At 31.9% G+C, this 10,320-nt stretch overlaps 1 non-coding gene across 1 annotated transcript; it reads left to right on the forward strand.

Annotated features, from left to right (window-relative positions):
- The first annotated feature begins 9,108 nt into the window (after positions 1 to 9,108).
- trnaw-cca (transfer RNA tryptophan (anticodon CCA)) lies at positions 9,109 to 9,180 on the forward strand. The gene has a single exon. It is a non-coding gene; the product is annotated as a tRNA-Trp (tRNA).
- Positions 9,181 to 10,320: the final 1,140 nt, after the last annotated feature.

Consider the following 10,320-nt stretch of genomic DNA (forward strand, 5'->3'; position numbering starts at 1 on the left):
ATGTTCACAATTGCGCAAAATGTTGGACTAAATACCTAAATACCGAATTGGTGGTGGGGTTTATATGAATCTCTGAGGGGAACTGACTGTCTTCAAAAAAGTTTAACTTTTCATTTAAGCCAGTGCTGCTTTGTTTACAGCGGTAACCAGGGAAATGGCGTATCGCTGCTCTCCCATAAGCGCCACCTGGTGTCAGAGAGTGAATCTGCATCTCATTCAGTCCTTCTGCTGTTTCTGCTTCGTGCAGATGTTTTATGTAGCATCATTTCACAAAGCTAATGTCAAGACCATTCTGTTTTTGCTTTAAATTTTAAAATTATACAATCTATTTTAAATCAAAAATCGCTCATGCTACATGTATGTAGCATCTCCATTTGGATCGTGATTAAAATGCAGTGGTTGCCCCTAATTTTAAATTGCTAATTGAGCAAATAAACAGCTTGTTCATGTACTCATATTTTAGTTCTTTTTTGTCTCTTGCTTAAAAAAATAAAATATTTAAAAAACAAAAAAAATAGGAATTGGCCCATTTGCTTGAAAAAAAATTGGGGTAACACTTTAGAATAGGGAACACGTATTCAAATTAACTACGACTTTTCCCTCAATAAATTCCTAATTTGCTGCTTATTAAAGGAGACACATTATGCCCCTTTTTACAATATGTAATATAAGTCTCTGGTGTCCCCAGAATGTGTCTGTGAAATTTCAGCTCATAATACCTCACAGATCATTTATTACATCATTTTGAAAATACCTATTTTGAGTCGAAGCAGAAACAACCTGTTTTTCGTGCCTGTCTCTTTAAATGCAAATGAACTGCTGCTCCCCGCCCCCTTTTCCAGAATAGAGCTGAGGCCATTACAGCTGGTGCCTGCTAAAAACATCTGTTTTTGGCTCTGATTATCATGTTTATTGCGCTGAAATCATGAGTTTTAAACCATACGAGTTTAAACTTCTGATATGGTTTTCTGAGCGCACACATTTCACAAGTTACACAAGTTTACGTTAAAAAAACAAGACTACTTATTGTACGTATCTTCTCAAGTAAACATATCTTGATGTAAGCATCTTTTAGACATTTTCACTGGAAAAAAAGACACAATTACGGAGCAAGATTTGTTTTCCCTTCAATTTATTGCTTAACATTTTTTACTTAGTCTTAAACCTGCAGTAACCCTGATATGTGTTACTTAGTTTCAGTTGAAAAACCATATAGGTTGAGTGCTAATTTTTTCTTTTGGAGTTGGATGTGTTGATGCAACTTCATCTAGCTGATTCCACTCTGATAATGAGAAACTCTCTCTGATCATGTGGTCTGAAATAGCAGCATGCCTAATATCCTCCTCGTTCTTAGGAGGGCAAGTTGTTTCCATGGTGCTTGTTAAAAGGCCACTGTAACATCGTGACCTCTCTTATGTCAGGCCAAGAATCTAACCATCGACCACACCGATATCAAATAGCAAACATCTTACAGACAGGCTCTTATGGTCAGTCAAATTACTGTCAAAAATGACTGACCTCAAAGTATAAGGACCGTAACCGCAGATATGCTGTGATTTGTTTTAGGTTAATCGAGAGGATGTGCCACATGCAGTGTTTCTGTGTTTGCACTTCAGATTGATTTTAAGTAAACTAGGTGGCTCATTACAGTTTAATTATGTTTTTCAGTGTCCACAATCTTTTAAAAATCAAGTAGGATGGATCAGGAAAGCTCTGCTTCAGTTTGGAGGATGTTGTTGCTCTTTTAGGTTTGTATAAAATATGGACCCTCAACCCATGACGACATTTGTCTGTCTTCACCAGGTTCTTTTTTAAAGCACCGTATCGCATTTCAAACCACACATATAACTTAAGTTGGCATTTAAAAATGGCAAGATAATTAAATTTTATTTCAACCCTGAAAGCAGCTGGAAAAAGGTCTGCCTTAAAACTCTTTAGATGACTTTCAATCTACATTGATTAACCCTCTCTAAATGTAATTTAATTTATGTTATTTGCTTTTATATATTTCAGCATTTATTTATTTATAAGTAATTATTTTGTCTTATTTATTTGTTTGTTTGTTGAATTTGCTCTGTTTTTTGACATTAAAAAAATTAAAATTTAAATCATTAAAGCAGCTGAAAAAATTATTGCCATTAAAGTATCTACATTACTTGCACTGTATATTGATTAACCCCCCCAGCTTAATTAATTAATTAATTTATAAACCTTTTAATTCATGCATTTATTTAAGCATTTATTCATGCATTCATTTTTCTCTTTCATTGTGTTTGTTTATTTTGTTATCTGAAAGGATTTAATAAAGGTTAAAACACATCTTTTAGACAGTGATGAGCGATTCATTCATTTAGGAATTAAAGCAATAAGCCCCAAGAAGCCGTGGTTTACAGTGAATTTATAACAGATAAGGGGCGTTCGCAGAGTGCCTAAAACCCCCTTAGCTGTTATAAATTCACTGTAAACCACGGCTTCACGGGGCTTATTGCTTTTATTATATGGAATAACCGTTGAATTAAAGCAATAAGCCCCAAGAAGCCGTGGTTTACAGTGAATTTATAACAGATAAGGGGCGTTCGCAGAGTGCCTAAAACCCCCTTAGCTGTTATAAATTCACTGTAAACCACGGCTTCACGGGGCTTATTGCTTTTATAAAACGGTTATTCCATATACGTAGTAAGGTTTCACAGAATAAATCGGAGCAAATAAAGTGTAATGATATTAATAAAAACAGTATTCTTCCACCAAACAATGTAGTTCCTCAGAAACAGTTGTGGTTCCCACAAAGTAGTTGTCGAGCAACACACAGAAGTAAACAAAGGTGTGTGTTTGTAGTGTAATTTACAACAGCTTCGAACGCGGCTCAACCAATCAGAATCAAGGACCGGAACTATCCGTTTTATAATAGGAATTTGATCACTTATTATAAAATAGAACATATTCTACAACAAAAATCGCGTATATGGACTTGTTCAGGGAATTTGACTACTGAAAATAAAACATTTTAATGAAAAATTAACAAAATGGCTTTGATTAGTTCATTTTGCCGAACGGGATTCAGTAAAATTATCCGATCTTCGAATCCTGCTCCAAATGTTATTACTAATGTACATGTTGCAATTCCAATTTAAGCCGCACAAATTTCACACTTCGCCTTCTATAAATTGTAATATTATATAATCAGTTTGTCATTCATTCATGTACTGTACTCATTTTGTATCAACTTTTGGTCTAATTGCCCCTCCATATAAACGTAAATAACTCCTGGCAATAACTCCATAGAAATGTGTTATGTCTAGGGTTTATGGTTTATGGTTTATATTTGGTGTATAAACACCTCACTATTAAGAAACTTTGTCTTCATGATTCACCTAAGACGAATATGTGTGTATATGTGTGTGTGTGTGTGTGTGTGTGTGTGTGTTTCAGAGGGATTGTGGCGATACTCAACAGACTGTACTACACGCTGGATTTAGCACATTAGGACAGTAAGCTCCCTGTCTTAGCACAATTCCACACACACACACACACACACACACACACAAGTATATAACCGGCGGCTCCTGACAGACCTGCTAAACATCCATCTATATCACTCAGGCAATTCAGATCTTATGCAGAATATTTTATAAAAGCACCTGGTCACACTTTACCAAATCGGCGAATCTGGGTGGCAGATAATGCAGCACGTAATGAAACCGGTGCCGAGGTGGCTGTCTATATTTGTGCACGTAAATGACTGATGCGGCGTAGTGGCTGAGACACAGTCTGTCAGCATTGTGCCCCTGAGCAAGGCACTTGATCCCGGGTCACTCCAGGGGAATGTAATTTCTAATTTAATATTGCAACTAGCTTCTAATTAAGCAATTTATGGTCAAATCTGGGCTGATTAGACATGCTCCTTTTCAAAGTTTGTATTCCTATTGATTTTGCTATCATAGCTATTACATAGTTGCATTGTTTTATTTGCACTTTTCCAGTGCTGTCTGTGACATACAGTAAATTGACTTTAGTACTATGTTCTTATGAGGTGGTTCTTTAAGTTATGGACTCTTGACCTGTAAGGCAGATTGTTGTTGGTAATAAAATGTTCTGGCAGCTGCAGGGTCATAATAAATAACTGGATTGATACAGTATCTCAGTCATAGGTTGTTGGCAAATGCTAACTGTTCTCAAGTGTTAAGCATGTATTACAAGCATGTTTTTCTTTGCATTTTGTTTATTTGTAAATGAGCAACCGCAGAGCATTATTGCCAGAGACCACATTGAAAATCTTGAGTTGTTTCATTTAAACCTGGACATTTTTGTAAATTGAGCTGATTAATAATGTCAGTGTTGCCTTTTCTAATATCTCAAAATCATTTGACAAATGTGTAGGGTTTAAGATTAATGCACAAACAAACTAACAAACTTAATGTGATGCATATTTGTCAGTCATACATCAATGATTTCTGTAATATGAACCGAATGTGTTTTAAACACACAGTAACCAGGTTTAGTTTATATATTTATCATCAATATATCCAATCTAGTTGTTCTCATTATATAATGATCTCATTATACTATGGAAGCTCACTATTCTGACTTTTTTCTCACAATTCTGAGTTTATGTCTTGTAATTCTGAGTTTTTTCTCACAATTCTGAGTTTTTATCTTGTAATTCTGAGCTTTTTCTTGTAATTCTGACTTTTTTCTCACAATTCTGAGTTTATATCTTGTAATTCTGAGTTTTTTCTTGTAATTCTGACTTTTTCATGTAATTCTGACTTTTTTCTCACAATTCTGACTTTTTTCTCACAATTCTGAGTTTATATCTTGTCATTCTGAGTTTTTTCTTGTAATTCTGAGCTTTTTCTTGTAATTCTGACTTTTTTCTCACAATTCTGAGTTTATATCTTGTAATTCTGAGTTTTTTCTTGTAATTCTGACTTTTTCATGTAATTCTGACTTTTTTCTCACAATTCTGACTTTTTTCTCACAATTCTGAGTTTATATCTTGTCATTCTGAGTTTTTTCTTGTAATTCTGAGGTTTTTCTTGTAATTATGACTTTTTTCTCACAATTCTGAGTTTTTGTCTTGTAATTCTGAGTTTTTTCTTGTAATTCTGACTTTTTCATGTAATTCTGACTTTTTTCTCACAATTCTGACTTTTTTCTTGTAATTCTGACTTTTTTCTCACAATTCTGAGTTTATATCTTGTCATTCTGAGTTTTTTCTTGTAATTATGAGTTTTTTCTTGTAATTATGACTTTTTTTCTCACAATTCTGAGTTTTTTCTTGCAATTCTGTCTTTTTTCTCGCAATTTTGATGTTTTTTTCCTCAGACTTGTGAGTAATATGTCACAATCACCTTTTTATTATTTATTATTATTATTTTGTTATTATTCATTATTTTTCAATCTTGTGATGGAAATAAGTTTCTACAGAAATATAAACTGACTTTTTTCTCACAATTCTGACTTTTTTCTTGTAATTCTGACTTTTTTCTCACAATTCTGACTTTTTTCTTGTAATTCTGACTTTTTTCTCACAATTCTGACTTTTTTCTTGTAATTCTGACTTTTTTCTCACAATTCTGACTTTTTTCTTGTAATTCTGACTTTTTTCTCACAATTCTGAGTTTATATCTTGTCATTCTGAGTTTTTTCTTGTAATTATGAGTTTTTTCTTGTAATTATGACTTTTTTTCTCACAATTCTGAGTTTTTTCTTGCAATTCTGTCTTTTTTCTCGCAATTTTGATGTTTTTCCTCACAATTCTGAGTTTATATCTTGCAATTCTGACTTTTTTCCTCAGACTTGTGAGTAATATGTCACAATCACCTTTTTATTATTTATTATTATTATTTTGTTATTATTCATTATTTTTCAATCTTGTGATGGAAATAAGTTTCTACAGAAATATAACTTGTTCCATTTTTTAACCATGTTCATACATTTTAACTGAATAAATTGTATTGTTTTTACAATGAACTGATTCTGATTATTTAAATGAACTGAAAATATGATCATTACAATAAAATCTTGTAAGGCAAAAAGTTCATAATAAACTATGCTTGCATGTTTTTGAGTGCAGAAATCTGACCTGTTTCTTACTAATATGCATCACATTAAATGCATTAGTTATGTTAAAATTGTGTAATACAAATAGATGGAATTTTTTTTTTCAATTCAAATGCATTTTAACAAAATAAAATAGAAAAAATTGAAATAAGTAAAAATATAATTACAGTTTTTTTTTTACATTTTTGGACTAATAACAGAACCTTAATGTAATTTTTCAAAACTCTAGACACAAAACTCAAAACAGTTATTATTTGTAACACAGGCTATCCAATGTTCAAAACGTTGCATATTGCGTTCATATCTTTAAAGAAGCCTTGCATTTGAAGAAGCATTGGTTCAAAAATATCATAGGAACATTACTTTAGATCACCCACACAAAAGAAACCCAGTTTCACTGTTTAGTTGTTAGTACAATCATTAAATATATTTGTTCAAAACACATGATGTAGCTTTCATTATGGTTCTACACATTCATACATCATTGTAATAAACTAGAGAGAAAAGTACAGACACTGGAATCATTAAACTAAATCTAAAAAGACATTTACAGTATTGTAGGAAAAACAAATACTGATAACAATGATATAGAATTTTGGGGGTTTGTTTTTTTCTCCCAACAACATGCATCTTGAAACTGATCATATCTGAACATACTCAGTTGCTTCACTTTCATAATCTAAACATTTAATATTGTTCATCATTTTCCATGAAAACTATGCTTCAAGAGTAATGCAACAGTTAAGTAGCATTTTGAACAGTTGTATCAATTGATAGTTAGATCATTGTAATGAAATGAATATAACAATGATATAGAATTTTTGGGGTTTGTTTTCTTCTCCCAACAACAGGCATCTTGAAACTGATCATACCTGAACATACTCAGTTGCTTCACTTTCATAATCTAAACATTTAATATTGTTCATAATTTTCCATAAAATCTATGCTTCAAGAGTAATGCAACAGTTAAGCAGCATTTTGAGCAGTTATCCATTGATAGTTAGATCATTGTAATGAAATGAATAGACACTCAACTCAGATGTAATGCGTGAGCTGCATTTTGAAATAGTAATGCTTTGATGGTAAGTTGTGTCATTTTGAACCGGCACAAAAGATCTTTGGTTCATGTGTGTTGTATCCAAGCATTTGGAAAAAGTGTTAAGTGTTTTGAAAAATGTGCATTTTGATCATCGGTTGTGAATTATGTGTCTAGAGTTTTGGAAAATGACATGAAGGTTCTGTTATTAGTGCAAAAATGATTGTAAAAAAACTGTCAAATAAATTAATTTAAAATAATAATATATAAAAAAGGTCAAATTAAATAAATTGAAATAATAAAATCATCCATCTATATCTGCTTATAAAAATATATTATAAAATATTATTAAATTAAGTAAAAATATATTATTACAATTACATAAAAATTAAAATAAAGAAAATAATGAAATAATAAACTAAATACACACACACACACACACACACACACATATATATATATATATGGATAGATAGAACGATAGATGATAATAAGATAGATAGATAGTTAGATAAATATTTATTTTAAAAATAAATATTTGTTTATATATTAATATTTGTGTGTGTAAATATTATTTATAAATACTGTGTATTTAAAATATAATAAAAAATGTTTGCCAAACATTATTTTTAAATATGTTAAATGTTTTTAAATATTTTTTAAAAATAAATGTTCAAAATATATTTATTTTCAACATTTATTTGAAATTGATGAAATATAAAATATATCCTAATATTTAAATGTATTTTTCATATTGCCATGCAAATGAAAGTTATGATAACATGCATACTAATAAAACATGTCATATCATTAATATTGTGATATAGTGATGAGAAACTGCACAGTTTTAGTCTCATGCAGGTTTTGTTCACTTCATTCATTATTTCAGAGCAGAGAGCCGTCATCAGCGTGTGTTCACACAGGAGAAGTAGCTGTGTTTCAACTCCGTTTTCATCCTCCTGCATTGCTTCTTCTATTAATTCTAATGTTAATTTGAGGTGTCGAGGTGTGTGAACACATTTAGAGACCTCAGAATGCTTCCAAACTAAAGAAAGTGCATGGAAATATCGTGGAAAAAAATATTAGAAGCAATGACAAGCAGGAAGACAGCACAATATATGACAAATAGCAATATATCTGTCATATATCAAAGAAAAAAAGTAACAGTTAGAAATGAGCAAATCTCAGTTTTGTTTAAAGGGGTCATATGATGCGATTTCATTTTTTTCCTTTCTCTTTGAAGTGATACAAGCTCTTGGTGCATAAAGAAGATCTGTAAAGTTGCAAAGACTAAAGACTCAAATCCAAAGAGGCATCATATGACCCCTTTAAAAAAATTCACTGATTGCTGATTCTGACAATATTAATAAACAATATTGGCTGATAAATAAACAATACCACAATATGCAGATCTAATAATAATGCAAAACAATCAAAGAAGTCATTGAATCTTTTTGTATAATGTCTAGTCTTGTCATGTTTTGTAAAGTCTTTCTGTTACTGTCACCATCAATGCTGACACTACTAACTCCTTACTAAAGAAATAGAAGTAGCATAAATACTACAAAGCCAGAAAAGAGGCTGATTAAGGCTGAAGGAAATGGAGAGATGTACCTTCTGTGGGCTCAGGCATAGCTCTTCCTTCGAATGACAGCTTGTGTCTCTTTTTTTGCCTTTTATTTCACAGTCCCTCTGTTCTTCAAAGCGTTCAGGGAACTCAAATCAAGCAAGGAGAGAGCGGGAAGGAGGGAGACAAACCAGGGGGAGAGAAGAGAGAAAGCCCTCCTGGATTCTCCAAGTCTCAGAACAAAGTTTGGAGGGATGGAGAGCGAGCCGGACACGAGATGTTTCCTGACAGAAGTGTTAAGGTGTTGTTATTTCACAGAGAGGTTTACACCAGCTAAACAGAATGCCACGATACCGCTCTTTCAACACCCTTTCTCACAAGCACATCACAGCCTTTCTTAGTTTGGTGGATTGAAATCTGTAACTCCATCATCGGAGCGCAGGACCTCGTGGCGCAACGGTAGCGCGTCTGACTCCAGATCAGAAGGTTGCGTGTTCGAATCACGTCGGGGTCAGCACGTTCATCTTTATCTTCCAAGCTTATGCTCGAATTAACAGCTCACATTGTTTCCCGAGTAAGATTATGAAATTCAGCTAGATTTTAGTAGTGCATTGATAACTGCGTTTGTTTTCAATTGCTAAAAAATAATAATTCTATAAGAATGGATTGAACCGTGACAGGGCGGGATTACCTGTTTATGTTTTACAATGTCAAAATAAAACAAGATTTTGTGAATGAAATGTTACATTTTAATTCATGATATACACACACACACACACACACACAATTAATTAATTGTTAATTAAGTTACAATTAATTTTCATTATTTTTTCGAACATTATGTATTGTGTTTAAATATTTTGATGTTGGAAATTATATTTTAAACATGTTTGGCTCCTTGGTTTTGCTTTCTAATGTTATAAACAGCATTTTATGCATTAATAAAAAAAAATTGTTCAATCATTCTAAAATAATTCTAAAATTGATAGTAGTTGATCTTTGACAGGGCGAGATATATAGGTAGAGTTTAATTTACTAAAAATGTATATTATTTCAATAATAATAATAATTTTGTTTATTATATATCATTCATTTTTATTGATATGTTAACAATAATGGTAACAATTTTATTCATTTGATTTATTTTAGATTAATAATGAATTTTATTTTATATTACATTTTATTTACAACGTTTGAACACTCAATCACATTTAATGACTACAGGTAGATGGCGCTGCAGCACAATAAATGCACCAGCTTGACTTACTAAAGATGTTCAACCTGAAAGACATCAATGTTACAGTTTTTCTGAATTGCTAAAACACATTTCTTGAAACCATCACTCATTTTCTCAAAACCTTAAACACAAATCTAAATACTCAATAAACTAAATTCACGAAACCTCTGACTCTTCCATCAAAATCAAACAATCACTGCAAAAGCATTTCACTTGCACTCAAAATCAACCGGTGCTCTCAGATCACACACACAGTCAATCAAATAAACACTTCATTAGACACTACAGAGAAAAATGGAGAACACAGCATCCAGAACAATACACAAAAAAAGTATATTGTATTGAGTAAACAATTTTGCAATTCTGTAAAAAAGTATAGTAATTGCGACTGAGTAAGGTGAACAGGCCAACTGTATG

The sequence above is a fragment of the Sinocyclocheilus grahami genome, unplaced genomic scaffold (genome assembly GCF_001515645.1).
Source record: "Sinocyclocheilus grahami isolate Dianchi unplaced genomic scaffold, SAMN03320097.WGS_v1.1 scaffold575.1, whole genome shotgun sequence".
NCBI classification, from domain to species: Eukaryota; Metazoa; Chordata; class Actinopteri; order Cypriniformes; family Cyprinidae; genus Sinocyclocheilus; species Sinocyclocheilus grahami.